Source organism: Ambystoma mexicanum, chromosome 8 (assembly GCF_040938575.1).
Source record: "Ambystoma mexicanum isolate Mex_15411 chromosome 8, UKY_AmexF1_1, whole genome shotgun sequence".
In the NCBI taxonomy this organism is placed as follows: domain Eukaryota; kingdom Metazoa; phylum Chordata; class Amphibia; order Caudata; family Ambystomatidae; genus Ambystoma; species Ambystoma mexicanum.
The window spans coordinates 1,367,774,786-1,367,791,816 of NC_090929.1; the positions used below are offsets into that span (position 1 = coordinate 1,367,774,786).

Genomic DNA, 17,031 nt, shown 5'->3' on the forward strand with positions numbered 1-17,031 from the left:
AGAACATCAGAAAATCAGGACAGCACACAGAGGTAGCACACAGGGGAAGATATATTGGCAGTCCAAAAAAGGAGAGGTTTTGACATTGTTGTGTTAGGATTCCTAGATTAATTAATGCAGGAGCATAGCCACCCTAATGCAAATCTGGCAGCAGCAGACTCGAACAAAAAGACACTCCAAAGGGCTCTTGAGTGCCGTGTTATATTTCAAAGCAAGCAATGTTGTAAATACCACCTACATTTACAGACCACGCCCAGTTATGAGTAGTGATGCATTTACAACGTACACTATTTGGTACACAGAGCATGTAGGAAATACAGTAGGAATGTTGAAATAAGTTCTGAAAATCAGTTATTTCCTCATAATATGATCTCCATCCAAAAGGTAGAGTTTAAAACAGGTGGGGCATAACTACCAGTATATTCTATCGCTGAGAATCTGTTTCAAGGGATTGGGGGTGAGGGAGCTCATTGGAAGAACGTTTCAAAAGGAAATGGAGCCAAGTGGTACAGTTTACCATACCATTTTCCAAATTCCAAGCATATCTGCTGTAGGCAATATGTTTTAAAAGCTTCTCCTTGCAGAATATGCCCAGCTCCTGTCTGTCAATGTTGTTACTGCTTTACGTGTCTGTCCAAGAACCCCAAAGCCTTTGAAGTTTCTATCTGCCCCTTGCAAGCTCCTCACTCTTCATGCTGATGCGTCCTAGGCTCCTTGCGCTAAACCTTCCCTGTGCTCAAGTACCACACATTCTGTCTTTATGCCCCGACCTAGTGAATGTCATCCAATGTTCACTTTTACAGGCAGCCAAAACTGTCACCAAGCTGACCAAGCCTGGGCACTCTAGCCTATTCTAAAATGAAGCACCATTTTTCAGAGTATATCGACGTCTGGCTAACACGTGAGAGATTCCCCGGACCCCACACTTCCAAATGAGTGGATTCTTCCACCGGCAGTGACAAGCTACCACACAGCACCTCTGAGAATGAGTCTAATGTTCTCCCCTGGCATGCATGATACCTCTGTGCATGATTCCTGAACATGGAATTCCTCTTTGAACGGGGTACCGAAATCCTTTTTGTCCTGAGGAAGGCCATTGAAATAAGAGCGCCCCTTAATCGCTCCACAAGCCAAAACACAGTTGTGTTGACAACTTTACGAAATCGGAGGGTCCAATGATTACTCCGTACAATTGACCAACCTATGTAGCAGCTATAGTTTCACATGACCCCAAGACATTGAGATGGTTTGTTTCACATTTATATGAGGCATACTTGTGTTTTTTTTATTACTGTCATTGTTCTGTACATGTAAAGCACCAAATGATATTTCTTTGTCCTGTGTAAGACTAGCAGTGTACTAAATTGTTTGCTGATTTCTCACTTTGTTAGTATACATCTGGCTAATGACTGAGTTGTACTGATGGATGCTTGGGGTGCAATGGCAGATCAGTACATGTGGCTTAAGTCCGTCTGCTTCAGACCTGGTCCTATACCCACCTCTGGTATTACGCACACCTCTGTTATTACTCCCCAACTCCTAATCAGCAGCACCCCGTATTGTCCCAGCATGCTGGACAAACATTAGCTATTCCAATTAATGCACTGCAGTCATAAACCACATCTACCTTGATATTTCATTTATGGTTCCAAATAAGTAATTCAAACCTGGTCCTTCTCACATTCCAATATTCCCTGTTCTAAGCACAAACAATGCTTTGCCAATTCTAATCAAGAGTGAATTGTAAAATCCCACACTATTCCAGTACAGGGAGGGGTCTAAATTTCTTTAAATTCTTAAATCCTGTGCCCCATCCTCCATATTTGTCTAGCTCATACACTGCTCTGCCAATGCATATCCCAGAGTAACAACAGGTTCTGCAATTGCAGTACTGTGAGACATATCTGCTTCTGCCTTTGCAATTTAATGTCAAGGGGTCCATACTATTGAAGTGCATACCAGACAACTCTGCCAAGGCAACCATCTGGATATAGAGTATCCCTTAGTATTCCAAAACAAGGTGCTGGTCCTATAGAAAGCTCTGCCAGGGCCGGTCCACATTGAATACTGTTTGAATCTTGGTAGATCTAGTCTGAGTGCCACACACAATCCTGACACGCAGCATTGCATATTCCAAAACTGAAAGCCATGCACAATTCTAGCAACGCACAGCAGTCTTCCTCCCTCTCACTGTTACACCAATAGCGAGAGTTGATGCCTACGTAGTTATTCCAGTGTGCCTCAGTCGAGGCAAATTCCAATAGGAAATGTAAATACAACTCTGTCAATGCATGTAATTCTTATGAGCAGCAGCACTGGATCTTTTAATACTGGGACTCACATAGAAGTATGTCAAAAGATGTCCGCCCATTAATGATAGCCACCAACAGTCTCTACTATTTCCGTGCCATGACTAAGAAACAGCTGACACAATATACATCAATCCTGTAGCAACCTTGCCTCCCCCACCACACAACCTTCGAGCACTGGAACGACTAAATAGTTTTGCCAATTTATCTCAGTTATGATCTGATTGTACCCCTGATAATCCAGGACTGGGTCCCGACAAAGCTTTGCCCGCAAATAGTCTTACTGGGATCCAGACACAGATTTGCAAATTCACCACTATATATTCCTGACCTGAAGACATAAGGTTGCCAAATTTCTAATACGCCTACCCGAGTGTGAGCTTGCACCATCGCCATTCACTCGGTGGGGAACGCTATTCCGTAGAGGGTTTGCACGTTCATACAGTAAGTAGGGTGTGAGGGTGAGCTAGAACCCAGAAAAGCGTGGTGAAAGGGAGCTCCCTCTCTTCAAAAGCACAAGTCATGAGAGGGGAGCACCCCATGCAAAGCAAACATTGACACAAGCTAGACAGGGAGTTGGCCATTCCGATGGTCCTAAAAAAAAGGATCACGTTATCAGAATTACTAAAACACCAGGGTATTGCTCACCCATGGCAGTGTTCTTGGCATCCTGGAGAAGCGGTCTTAAAATAGAGACATGGTCAATCATTTAAAATTGTTGTGTCGTTTAATTCCACAATGTGGCATAGTGATCAGATATTAAATGTTTGCAGTTTGTGCTGTAGCACTATTTGCACACTTGTTTATCAGAACTCAAGCCCATGAGATGGTAAGATAACTCAGTGGGTTCAGTGCCTGCTGAAAAGATCTGTGTGAAAGAGGCCAAAGTCCCAAATGCAAGGAGGGCTTACTCAGCCTTTCATCTTTACAAATGCTTCAAATTAGTGCGTAAATATCGGTAACAAAAATCGCAGTTTGTAGTATGCATGCATCATGTTAACTTCTTATATTACCATTTTAAGCACATAATCTTGCAATGCATGGCCTTATACATTTGTTTGGATTATTGCTAGACCTGCACAATCATGAGTAGAAATTATATGATATTGTATTTATAACACATAATTGTATATATCACACTATGTAACTGCTTCCTTAAGCGCCCTTATACCTCAGGGTATGGAGCGCTATATAAATAAATAAAACAAACAAACAACGCGCCTGTACACAAGTGTTTCTAGGCGTTAAGAGCTAATAGATTTTGATTTAATTTTCTGTGATGCTGGCATTATCGCCTCTTTTGTGCAAGTAGATGTAGTGGGGAGGTAAACATGCATTTACTAGCCCTCGTGTGCATTTTCTCTCCAGGGCACAGTAGTGGTGTTAACATTTGTGTATTTTCCATTTCTCAAATATAAAATGATGCAGTCAGCATAGCGAGCGGTTTAAAAGCAAATCACTGTTTAAAGCGTCACAGGCACACATGAAGGCGTCACTTCTCCGAGGCAGTTTACCATGATATTCAGTGAAGCGTTGACAACAGCAGGGAAAGCTTTCCCCTTCGTACAGAACAAAGCAACATTTACTCGCACACAGTCACTACAGAACGGGCAGCAGTTCATGTTCCCTTCACAAACAGAACGGGTGGCCTGCAGACACTCAGAACTACAGAACAGACAGCAATAGCTCAAATGATCCTCATGTACAGAAAAGGACCATCATAGTGCGGCAGATCAACAAGCACCACGTGACTGGAGAAGAGTCAACCTTACTAGTAGTTTCTCACACAGTATAATGTAGGGATAAACACCAGTAGTAGGAAGGGGTTTACCTACAGGTTAGTAAGAACATGCACCCTTGCTGGTCTTGTTAGTACCAGGATGGCATAAACAATGGGGTGTTAGGGCACCCTCTCCATTTTGGGGATGCGAGTCTCCCCCAGTGTCTCTAAAAAGACAAGTCTTAGATCTCTGACGAGAATTGTTCCTCAAGCGTGTTTTGGTCCTTTCAAGGCTCAGCTCTCAATCCGGTCTAGACTGGCCACCGGCAGCCACATCACTTCCTTGCAAAGAGGCAGTCATCACACAACATTTCTTTTGTTGAGTTGTCCATCAGAATCTGGACACACTTGCCGCATGAAGATGGCATGAAAGCAACTGATGGCAACAGTCTGATGGCACACAGTTCCGGGTTGATGTGCACCCTCATCTCAGCAGGGAAGTTCAATCTTCGGCAGATTGCCCAGGTGAGCATCTCAGATCTTCACGGAGGTATCCCTGATTACTGTCAGTGGTGGCCACAGTTGCCAAAAAAGCTCTCTGCTTAGCATGTTGTCTCTGCAGGCCCACCAAGGGAACGTTTGTGACACTTTTTTGGAGGCTTTCAAAAGGTCTGTCAGGTCACCCTGAAACTGAGACTATTGGCAGCAAAGACGCCATTGGAGCGACCTTGAGCATAACTGAGTCCCTGGCCCGGCAAACATGCAGGAGCCGACAAAAGAATATGGACCCATGTCTGGGATTGGACGACTTGCACCGTCTCTAGGATGTCACCACATGTTCTTTTCTCGAGCATGTATCCAACAACTTCGCTGATGAAGTGGAGTGACTGAAAGTGCAGAATCTGGGGTTCTTAAGGTTGAGGGAGATGTCCAAGTCGTGTAGCAGATGGCAAGGGGCAGACATGAGGTCTCAACAGCGATTGAGACAGAGGAAGTCACCCAGGAGGGGAAGCACTTTAATCGGGTGCCTTCTGGAACGTGCAACCACTACAGCTCACTGCTTCATGAAAACCCTTTGGGCTGATGAAAGGCTGAAGGTCAGGAATGCAAACTGGTAGCGGTGCCCCTTCTGTGTCTTGAATTGAAAGGTAAATAGTAGTCAGCATCCAGAGGGTGGAGTGAAACTCACCAGTCCCAAAGTTTGAAGTCGAGGGAGATTATCTTGAATGCGTCCTTAAACAGCTACAAAATGAAATACTGCCGATCCATGATGGGACTCAGGTCTCTGCAGTTATTTTGAATTTTAAAAAAAAGGAGTAGCATCCATCTCCCCTCACTGAGGCAGGATCAAACTTTATTGAGGTTTGCATTGGGAGCCAACTTCTTCTCTCCAGATGGAATGCCTCCAGGGAAGGGGTGGTGGTGTGGGAGGCAGCAGAGTAAAGGGGGGCAGTTACCACATAGCAAAACCTGTAAGGCCTAGTATCGGAGACACGAGACGCCACTTCTTGATGTACAGGGTTAATCCCCTGCCACAAAAGAATGCCCAAAGTCCCACTTTAGGGTTCTTTGGACAAGGGTTGAAAGAAGGAACAGTGGAGATGAAGACATTGCTCCTAGGAGCTTCCCAGCCCCTGCCAATGGTAAGGGAAATACCTCTGTGTCTGTTTTCCCAAGGGCAACTCTGACTTGACCACCCTTCACCATTACTTAAACCTGCTCTTCTCATTGGTCTAACCTTCACCCCATCTATAATCTAATTTTCTCTGCTTATTAATGTAAAAGGTTTTTTCTCTCCCCTATCGTCTTCCCGATTGCTACCCTGTCCAACAGGGATTCACTTTCCCTAGGTGATATATTTTCCCCCACTCTCAGAATGACTCTACTTCTTCTCTGTATGTCTGCAGACCCTCAATGGGGGTCTCATTCAATGCCTCTCTCAATCCACTTGCCCTTTCCCTTTTCCATGTCTCATACAAACTGGCTCTTGCCTTCTTTCTTTCTCACATGCCTTTCCTGCTTTTTGTCATCCCTTCTTTCCCAGTCTCACCTCTCCCCTTTCTTCAATCTTCAAATCAAATACTTTTGTTGTGTTTCAAACATTTTGAATAGGTCTCTCAATCCTCCCTGCAGCATATTCTGCCTTACCCTTCCCGTGCTTTAATTCTCGAACCTTACCTTTCCCATTCCCCTCTGCTTCTAGCTGTTTCCACTCCTTCCTTTCCAATTTACCACTTACAAATGATTGGTCCTCATTCTACCCGTCTCATCTTATTTTGACGCCCTTTTACAATCTAATTGCTTTGCTTTCACTGTCCCTTGGCATATCTCTCTCTTGTTAATCTATGTTCTCCACGATCTCATCATACCCTCCTCTTTTACTTTACCCATGCATCCTCTCACATTCAACACATGTCCACACATTCCCATTTCCTACTATCACAGTCTCTCAGTTTTCCAGTCTCCTTTTGCCCTGTTAATTTCATCACTTTGTTCATCTCTCCTCTTTCCTTCGAGATCCTATTCAACTCTTCACACTCCAATATATCAATCTACCTTCTGTTGTCTCCTGAATCCACATTCCCCCACCTCCCTCTCACTGGCCTGACCCCTATCTTGTTTTCTGCTGTTTCTTATTTGAAATGATAGTTTCTCCAGTTTCCATTAAAATGCCCAAAGAATGAGGTTTGGAAGTTTTTGACTACAAAATGTATGCCTGCTCCATTTACCCGACTCACAGGCTCAGATCAGCAGTTATTCACACCTTCTTCCATTAATCGTCTCTTGGTGCATGCATTGTTCTTCAAATGTGTAACTTGTTTCTCTGCCCTACCACCTCTAAATGTGGTGCATAGCACAGTATGTTTGAAACAAAAGAATCACTATCATTCGATGTGACTACAAATGTTAGTCACTCTGAGGGGTTAGAGAAGGCAGCCCCAGGGTCTGACCCATGAGGTTAGCAACTGATTTAGGACTAACACAGGGCCAATTGTATCAGATGGCATTATCACGTCAAGTGAAATGGACTGATGGCAGCTGGCACGAAGGCCCAGGCATCAATAACTGTTCACCATTACTAGAGCGGTGGTTCTTTGCCAGGTTGAGGATGGAGACCAGATGCGGCAACCAGGAAAATTCAAATTGATTTGTGATTTTAGCTCAACGTAGACAATGTTTCAAAATCCATCTATACAAGTGTTGACAAATCACATTATCTGCATCTTATGATACTAAACTGAAAAGGGAAAAGTGTCAACCTAAAATTCTGGCTTTTTTAGGCAGTGGTCACAAATGGGTTCTTTGCAGAACCGAGGAAATATTTCAGGGTAGAGCTGATCCATTGATCAAGCTAAATAAATGCAACCCAGATGGATAAATATTAAGATCTTCATTGGGTCACTGAATTGCTCCCAACATTTGCTTGAGCTCATATGACGTCACTGAACAGAAGTCCACAGTAGACATTGCTTAATGACTGTGGAGACAGTGCGCTCAGGCAGGGAGGAGTGGACAAGGATCCAAGTCACACTGGAAGAAATAGTTACAACAACTATTTCTTTTGACCACAAGGAATTCACTGGTGAGGAGCTCTCTCAGCCTTGGGCTCTGGGAGAAGATACAAAGATCAAATGCGCACATACACCATTACATTTTGGGTGCATTTATTATTACTCTTACAGTAAGATTTGTCTTCCTTTTTGTAACTTTCCCTTCAGTTATTCCAATAAACCCCACAGCATATCAGTCTATGGTTTGGTACCTGGAAGCTTGTGGGGTGTATGATGCCTTTTCAGCCTCTCTACTTGTTTTGGGAGCACTGGTCAGTCTCTAATACTGCCAGTGCAGGAAAAGGCTTTCTCCATACGCCTTGAAACACTTGTGTATAGGCGTGTTACAAATGCCATATCATATCATATCCCCTGTGTTTTTTACTTTGTAACACAAGCCACCTTCAGTGGAGTGTTTGAGTCACTTTTGACCCTTTCCTTTTTTCTCAAAATATCTTCTACATTTTTGATACACCTAGGGCCGGCTAGTGGCTCTGAGATGAGTTTTATTTTTTTATCCTCGCACGCCATCATGTGCTTGTCTTTTTACTGTGATAATGCCATTTTGGGAACTGTATGCTCAAAATGGCTACTTCTCATGTTTGAAGTCCTGTGCTTTGCCCATCTTGCTTTTTGACAGTCTTCCTGCCCCACTCATTCTGAAAATCCCCAAATACGGGCATGCACTTTTGTGTGATCGAACCTCCTATTCTCCGTCAATGCTTTGTAAGAAACTGTAGGATACAGGGATTGGTACTTTCTGGCCCCAGTCCACATTTTCTCCAGTGGATGTGAGGTAGCTGGCTGACTACTGTCCATTACTCGACAACCACTACCTGTTTGAATGGTGCTGATCCTTCCATTGGCGACACTATTATCAATGGATTCCAAAATAGAAATATTCGGTATGGGCTCAAAACATGTTCATGAGAATGGGCACGGTCTGTCCGATGGTCACCTTTATTGAATGGCAGGAATCTCAATACATAGAACAGCTCAGTAGAGGACAAAAACATCTCTTTTCCAGGTTAAACTGATGACTTGGGCTATCACAATCTCCTGCATTCGGGTCTTCCCTTCTGGAATAGTAACTCCAGAGGATCCACAATTCTGCTGGATTTGACTTTTGGCTTCAGGAAATTAAAAAGTCCTCGAAGACAAGGCAAAGATTAAAATACTTCAAAAGTGTTAAAGCCCTACCTTCGCACTTGATGCAGTGCAAACATGCAAATGACTTATGAGAATGAGCATCTCGGTCTGCAGTGGCCACTTACGGTACAATCTCCATATCCACATTTGGCCCACACCTCTGCAACTCTTTGCCACCCTACTGAATATGCATGAATACATTACATGATATGATTGGTTATTCATAACGTGCTTAGTACCCAGAGGTTTCTAATCACGGACCCGGGGATCGAACCTGTGTTGCTCTGTGTCGTCCCAAGGCGAGCACGTTGCCCCTAAGCTATCCTCCCGAGACGCCATTTCGTACAGACCTAAACCTTTCTTGTTATAATTGCTTGACTTCCTCCTTATGCTGTTCTTCCAACCAACCTCACCAGTGACCCTGCATGCTGCTTTCATTTACAGACAATTTCCCCTCTTAACCATTGAACCATCAAGCTATTCTATCCAGAAATCTTCCTGCCTAGGTCAATCCCACTGCAACCCCAACTGCAGGTATGCCTGGATAAGAAGGGCTAATAATGTTGCCTTTATTGTTGTCCTATCTACCCACACATCTATACCGACTGAAAAGCATTATATCCCTTGCTCCACGTGGAGTACCTCATATGGAGTATGGTGTCTAGTCAATCCAACTGCATACATGTATCTGGTTGCTCTAAGGGGCACTGCAACCATGTGGCTTGCTGTCAAGCTTCACATTGCAACTGTTTCCATTCTGTGCTATAAAGAACAAATTAAACAAAACAACTATGTTCTACCCTAGGTGAAAAGCCGGTCAGTTTCAGCTCTCAGCAACCTTAAACAACTGGACAGAAGAAATGTGCTGCTTTTTATACACAACAGGATCCCTTAAGTAAATAGGTGACAAAATGTTAAAGCATGGTCAGCAAATTTTAGCTATTCTTGTCTGCACAAGGCTTTTATCAAAACAGATTCCGGCACTTGGATGCCTTGTAAGTGGTGCAGAGCAACACACACTATTTAACACTTACCAGCCCCATGGTGCATGAGAGGTAAGGAAGATTCCCAATAAAAGACCAAAAGAGCATATTCCCTGGGGTTTCCATGAGAGGACAAGACAATGTTTTATTGTAAGGGTTTGTAGATTGCACAGAGTATGTTTCCATTCACATCTGCATCAAAGGACTTCTAAGAATACGGCTTTTAACTTGGAATGCAAGAAGTTAGAAGCCATCCTTCCAGTTATCATAAACATGATAAGATCATGCCCCTTGAGACCACCCCACTGGCAACTGCTCAAAGACCTCTTCATTGCAGCTCATACCCACCTTTACCAGGTTTTTCCAACAACTTTACACGTCCTCAGGATACCTTCTCAACTAATGCATACCCCATATTGAGCCAATGCAGCATTTCCTATTGCAACCAAGTTCTACATGCTCTTGGAGAGATTATTTGTGGGAACAACACTGCTCCTCAGAGCCAACTTAATACTTCCACCCCTGACTACTGGCATGGTCCCCAGTACAAAGTTTCCCAACAGTATCTCACCTGGTGGTGTCATTGATGATCAGCGATCGAACACACAGTGACCATCTATATATCAGTGGAAGAATGCGACGTGAATATTCTTTACCTGAGAGAAATGTGGTTCATTGACAACTATAGCTCCTCCATCCCCACTAATTGATCTCACCAATAGCAAATTCATGTGCTAAATCCCATAGAAAAGACCATGCAACCTCCCTAACTATTCCTACTTGTGTACCACCACAGGACCTAAATCCTGTGTACTTGCTGAATAGTCAGAACTGAACATTAACCTCCAAACAAAAGGCTCATCATTTGGAAGACTATATCTGTCTGAACTTGGATGACAACAAAATGATGAATTCTGTATCACAGTCAAACAAACAATCTGGGTTCTGTCCCATGATTGGATACAAACCCACTTTTAGATAGTCATACTGTATGTATGTATCACGCACCTCAACGCACGGGGGCGGATTACCTGGGGACTTGTTCCCAGCATTTCCTCAAAGTAGTTTCAGGTTGTGCCCGAAGACAAGGCAATAGGAGGAACCAACCCCGTCCCACACCGGAGCGTTGGAACTCAGGGATGGTCAAGGCCCAGCTGCCCACAACACATGCTAGCCTTCCAGAATTTGTGCAGCGTGAAGACAGTGCAGGCACTGGTCTGGGAGGTGTAAGGATGGTAGACTGCAAGAATACCCGGAAGGAGCCAGATAATGGCTATAAGGAAGAAGGCTGAGCAGGATGGGGAACGAAGACCAACAATCAAAGAACCAGGAAGAAAAGGGCTAAAGAAGGAACAACGAAGGGGGGTCAGGGGAGGGGGGCAAAAGGCAGAAATTAGGAAAAAAAGTGGAACAGGCTGAGAGGGGAAACAATGCACTACAAAGCTGGCTGGCAACAGGCTAAGGAAGCATTAAGAAGTACCATGATTAAGCAGTGTCTCCCTTTTATGGGATACCGCAGGTTACATCAGAACCATTGAGCCATGGCACATTGCCATGACATCAGGTAACAACAATGTGGCACTGTATACATTAAGTGACATGTGGTATATGTAAATGTGTCATGGTGGTGATCCCCGTAGAGGAGTGGGTCAATGTTGCTGTCTTCCGTCTGAGAACAGAGGTTTATTTATTTATTTATATATATAGGGCATTGAGGCGCTGTTACGTACAAGAGCTTAGTTACAAGGGCACAGGAATAGTAACATTCAATGGCACATTCTGAGTACTACTACAAGGCATAATACTGATATTAAGACTGGTACAATTGGTCATAACATTCCTGCATATGCAATGGGTCAAATGAGAGGTATTCAAACTGGTGCGACGCACCTTATGTAAAGAGGGTGGTTTTTATGGCTTTGCACTGCACTGGTTCTGTACTGCCCTATCAGGAACCTGCAGCATCATGGATACAGACGCCATCCTGATACAATTAAGGGGAAGGGGCTGCGGTGCAGGTAATGCGTGAGAAGATGTTTTTAGACTTTGTTTTTCCATAACTACCAATTGCTACATTCATCTCCCCTGGTTAGACCATTAACTCCTGAACAAGTGAGAATGTTTTGCTCTATTACATACTGTTCAAAGGCCCATTGATACATTCAAAATGAATACCACTAATACAGACCATACAATATACTGACAAGAGAATACTTTGAAGAAAATTTCAGACCTCCGCAACCGACTGCCTCTTTAGTAGCTGGCACAGTAGGCTTTTCTCGTAACATGGAAAATGATATAACATGAACCCTCAGTACCTTCACGCCAGTCTAGACAAAATTTAAAATCCATTACAAAACAAGCTAACAAGTGATTTAATGAAGAATCTGACATTATTAAAGGATCTGTGAGAAACATTGAACATTGGCACAACTCCAAACCTCTGGATGAAAAATTTAAATGCAAAATTCTAAACCGATCATAGAACATAATTCAAATGAAAAAAATGCTTTCTACCAGAAACACATCACCGTTGCCCAACATATAGAAGTCTTCAAAATCAACAAGGAACACCAACAAATGTATCCAATCAGATTCATCTGTTATGCTGTTAATGACTTGGCTCTGGCCTTCCAAGGCATGTTTTAACAGGTTCAAAATGATGTTAAGGGACAAACTCAATCACTTCTTCCCCTCGCCCCTGTCAAAAACACACCTGCAAACAGGTTTTCCCTCATCACCCGAGAGGACTTTTACAAGTAGGAAACTCAAGACCTCAACAGAGCATTGTCAATTTTGCCCTGCCTTCTTGATAAATGTGTTAATGCACCTACTGGCTGAACCTAATGAAAATGTATGCAACACCCTCCTTTCTAGTGGCATACATCTAAATGCTCTCAAAACAGCTATGAGCAAAAAAAATAATAATAATAATGAGGATCCCTCAGTCATGAATTGTCAATCAATATCTGATTTTCTTTTTTTTTGGGCAAAAAAACGAGACAATATTGGCAATGTAACTTTTGAGACCCACAATCTGCAACAAGAAAATCAATCCGGTTTCCAATAGCATTGAAGCACTGAAACAAGTCACCTGCACAAAAGAGAAAATCAATGACTCCCGGGATATGAATTAATCAGTTGCATGAATGAATCATTTTAAACTTTTCAGGTGCCTTTCATACTATCAACATCTTTCAGCTCCCTGAAAGGCTCCATCAAAAATAATAACCACTCCATGACTCTTAACAAAAGTGAAATCATTTGCTTTGAAATCTCTGAGCCATGCATCCTCACTTTTAAATAGCCCACATCCTGGGGCTCATTGCAATTGCTCACGGAAAATGGTAGAATCCTTGAAATTCTATTTGGTCAATCCCTTCTCCTCAGATCGCCCAACCATCCAATTTCCCACTCGACATTATCAGGAAAACCATCCCATATCTAGAGATGCCACTGTTGAATTAAGATGTTTATGCCTTCAACCTGACAATACTGGGTTATTGCTATTCCGTCCGTGTGAGCATAAACCTGAACCTAATCCATCAGCTGCAAATGCTTCAAAACCAAGAAGTTAGACAAATGTTCCTGTGCAAAAACGTGTCCTCTATTACCCACCCTGTGCCTCTTGCAAGGGCTCCCTGAGAAGGATTCTCCTCATTATCCTCTGTACTGCCATCTCAAACACAGGTTCTAAAACCCCCACATCTCACAGCAGGAAATGCATTCAGGCAGGAACTTAAGATTTACCACCATGCACTTGCTTACTACCCCCAAGTTCAGTAGAGACGCAGAGGGTGCACATTGTTCCAGGGTTTGGATACAAAAAACACTAAAGTGCCCATGTACTTAAGATCCGAATTATCTTTCAAGAGCTTTTACAGAAATCTCAACCATATCTCCTTGATCAGTGCCTGGCCAGAACAGATACCCCACAACAGTCAACTTTCACCTTGAAGGGGTTTGTGGCATTTGCAAACCTAGCTTCTGTATCCAGTCATAGCTTCTTCCAACAATGCTTCGAATATTGGCCCTCAAACTTCCTTTCTGAGGTCCCATTCTAAGGAATTACAGGCATCCATTGCTTTATCGCAGAGCTTAATCAACAATGTTTGCAGTTCAATCTGCTAACCTAATTCAGATTACCACTGTATAACTTTGCCATCTCGTACTTATGCTCTGCACCACTGCAGTTTATTTTTTCATGGTATATCATTTTCTACCTGGGAATTTGCCTCCAAGCAGTTTGATTAGTGACAAACATCATTGTAATCCTCTGCACATGTTGTGAAGAATCAAGGGAATTCGTCCCTTTTCACACAAGTGGGGGGACAACCCTGTGAGATTAAGGAGGCGAGTACGTTATGCAGAACATTCCGAATGGGTTTGGGCAAGCGGGATATCACTGGTAGTGACTGCCCCTTAGGGGACAAGGTCTCCCAGTTGAACAAGGTGGTACCATCTCTCTCAAACCTAATGTCCCAAGTGTTTTCTGCATAATTGGGAGCAGATGAAAGTATTAAGGTAATGGGGGATTTGCACATGCTTGGCTGCTGAACCTTCCTTAAAGAAGCCCCAGGACCAATGGAACGGTGTCCCTCAATTTCCAGATTGGCATACAAGGGAAACAGCGTTTACCTCGAGGGAGCGAGGAGCGGATGTGAAGCCTGCCAGACTGATCGAAGCTACACAGAGGGTACGTTTGCTACAGTGCACGGCCGACGCAGCCTAGAGGTAGGACCGTAACAGTTATGTGGTTGCCGGAAAACTGTGCACTACTGGCAAGCACAGGTGCTCTGGGGAACCAAAGACCCAAGGTCCCTTCCTTTGTGAGACAGAACTGCGACCAATGCGGGAGACCGGAATGAGAGAAAGAAGGCTGCCAGAGAGAAGGCAGATACTGAGAGGGAGCCAGGACCAGCATCCAACACCCGAGGGTTCCACCACATAGGAATGAGTCCGCTGAACAGTATGTACATGGAACAAAATAAGTAGAGGGCAGAGGGCGGTTGAGTCACACAGCACACGCAAGAGACTCAATTCAAGAAGCTCATGGGACCCAGGGACATAACGAAGAAGAGAAAAGAAACTCCAACACAGGGGTACGGGAGTCCACAGGTCTATATGTGACGACAAAAAAAAAAATCTCAGCTGTGGAAGAAAGTCACATCGAAGGGGTGCGATATGACTCATTATTTTAACTACCGAAACTCACTCCTAAACAAGTTACAGAAAGAGAAAAGGCTTGGGAACGTGCCACAACTGTGAGGAGGGATACATCAGATTAATCTTATTTGGTCTACAAGACAAAGTTGCAGAACTGTATTATCTTTTGAAACTGTAAAGAAGAAGCCAGGTCTGTGAAAGACAAGAGGAACATTTCTATTTATTTTACATAAGAAAATTTTGTGACTCACTGGAACTGTGAAAGCAACAGAGAACCTGAAAAAAAAAACTGAGGGGCTATGTCCAGAGATATTTGGAAGAGGGGGCCACGCACAACTCAACAGCAAGCAGACCAGTTGTTTAAATGTTCCTTTAAATAGTTGTAGGGTTCGTAGATGGCCTATGTTTTGGACACAGTACAGAACAAGTTTATGTAAGACGATCCTTACGAGCACCTTTTATTTCAGGTTATTAGTTAAGAAATCACTCACATAGCAACAGGGCCAAGTGAGGGATTTTCTTTTTGTTTAATAAAACCTGTAGTCTCATTCCAAGGATATAGTGACCAGCAACATTCTTGGTTACTCAGTTGTTTCTGCTGGGTCCAGAAAGTATCACCCTCTAGACCAGAAGTTACCATCAGAGGCTCTGTGGTATCACAAATTGCTACATGCCGGATACACTCATATCAGCAATGAAAAATGTAATCCAGAGATCTTTTTAGTTTTTCCTTCTACTATCCAGCACCTTACACACATATTCTAGGACTGGAGTCAGTTAATACAATTGTAATAGTCTTAGAATATGTTGGGGGAACAAACATTGTCAATGTTTCTTGCACCATAATATCTGTATCAGCAAGAACTGCTTACTCCGCCTTGCCTTAGAGAATACCTTACCAGCAGGAATGGTCTCCCTTGCAGCGTGCAATCGCTACAGCTACCTGTAAGATTCCCCCTCCCCTTACTAGGTTTGTCAGGCTGAAATTATTATTATCATTCATCAGCCAAGGGTCACCCTCCAAGTCGTGAGCTACAGCAAGCTATGCCTTTTCCTTTCTGCCTAATAAGTTGGCTGCTTCCTGACCCTGGTCAGCGTCTGTTGAATAGACTCCAACATGCTATTGCTCTTTCACGGATAAGGGTTCACCACAGCAGCTGAATAGCATCCCTCAGAAGTGTCTGGTGTCTTGTGTTCTCTGGCTCTACAGGTAAAGCTCCCTATCTTTGGACCACTGTCCCCAGTGTGACAATCTACTCTCTCTCCAGTCTGCTTTAGTCGGGCCGTAAAGTTCCTGGATGGTCAGAAAATGTGCGATATTGGATGAGCAATTTCCCTATCCACTCTGGGTTGAGTGAAAAGTCAGAACTCTCTTTTCCTACCTTCTCCATGTGTTTTGTGTCCCCTTATCATCATTCTCCAGTGTATTGCTTGTTCCAGCTCCCTGTTCTTACATATTCCCTGATTGCTCGTGATAGCATGGACTGAAGGCTTAAAGTCCTGGTCAAACATTTTTAGGCCCGGCAGAAGTGCATGTAGCAATGCACAGCACTACCTTCAGCTTCAGGGATAGTCTCTACGCTTACTGATGAGCAATTGTACTTTGTGCAATCAGTACAGAAATGCCAGCAGGTCAAGTAATCCTCTTGTAGTAGCAATTGGTGTGTCTAGGAATCTTCCCAGCAATAGCAGGCTTCATTATACTTTGTGTTACCTATGCATGCTTGTTCTACTCCAATAACGCCTGAACCCCTCATGCAGGAAGGTTGTTTGACAGAGGAGAGTGGAGAAGACCCTGGGAGATTCTCCTCATACCTTCTCTGGGTAGTTCTACACGGGCTTCATTACGACCCAGGCGCTGGACCATGGTGCTATTAGCACCATGGTCCATGCCGGTCTCCAGCATGGTTGATGGCGGAATTTCCACCCCCATCACAAGGTTGGCGGCGGCGGTAATTCCCCATTCACCATTTGCCCTTCCCCATTCCCATTTTGCCCCATAGGGCATAATGAGGATGGGGAAGGCGCTAATTATGGCACCGTAAATTACGGTTGCTGTAATTAGCTCCAAGGTCCCTTAGCGGGTTGGATTTTAACGCCTGCAAAAAGCAGGTGTTAAAGCCTCCAACCCGCTAAGGGACCTTGTAATCAGG

The 17,031-nt window shown here is 43.7% G+C and overlaps 1 protein-coding gene across 2 annotated transcripts in view; it reads right to left on the bottom strand.

The window, feature by feature from the left end:
• The window catches only part of DOCK1 (dedicator of cytokinesis 1), a 2,312,292-nt gene that overhangs the window by 1,620,127 nt on the left and 675,134 nt on the right, over nt 1–17,031 (bottom strand). The window lies entirely within an intron of this gene.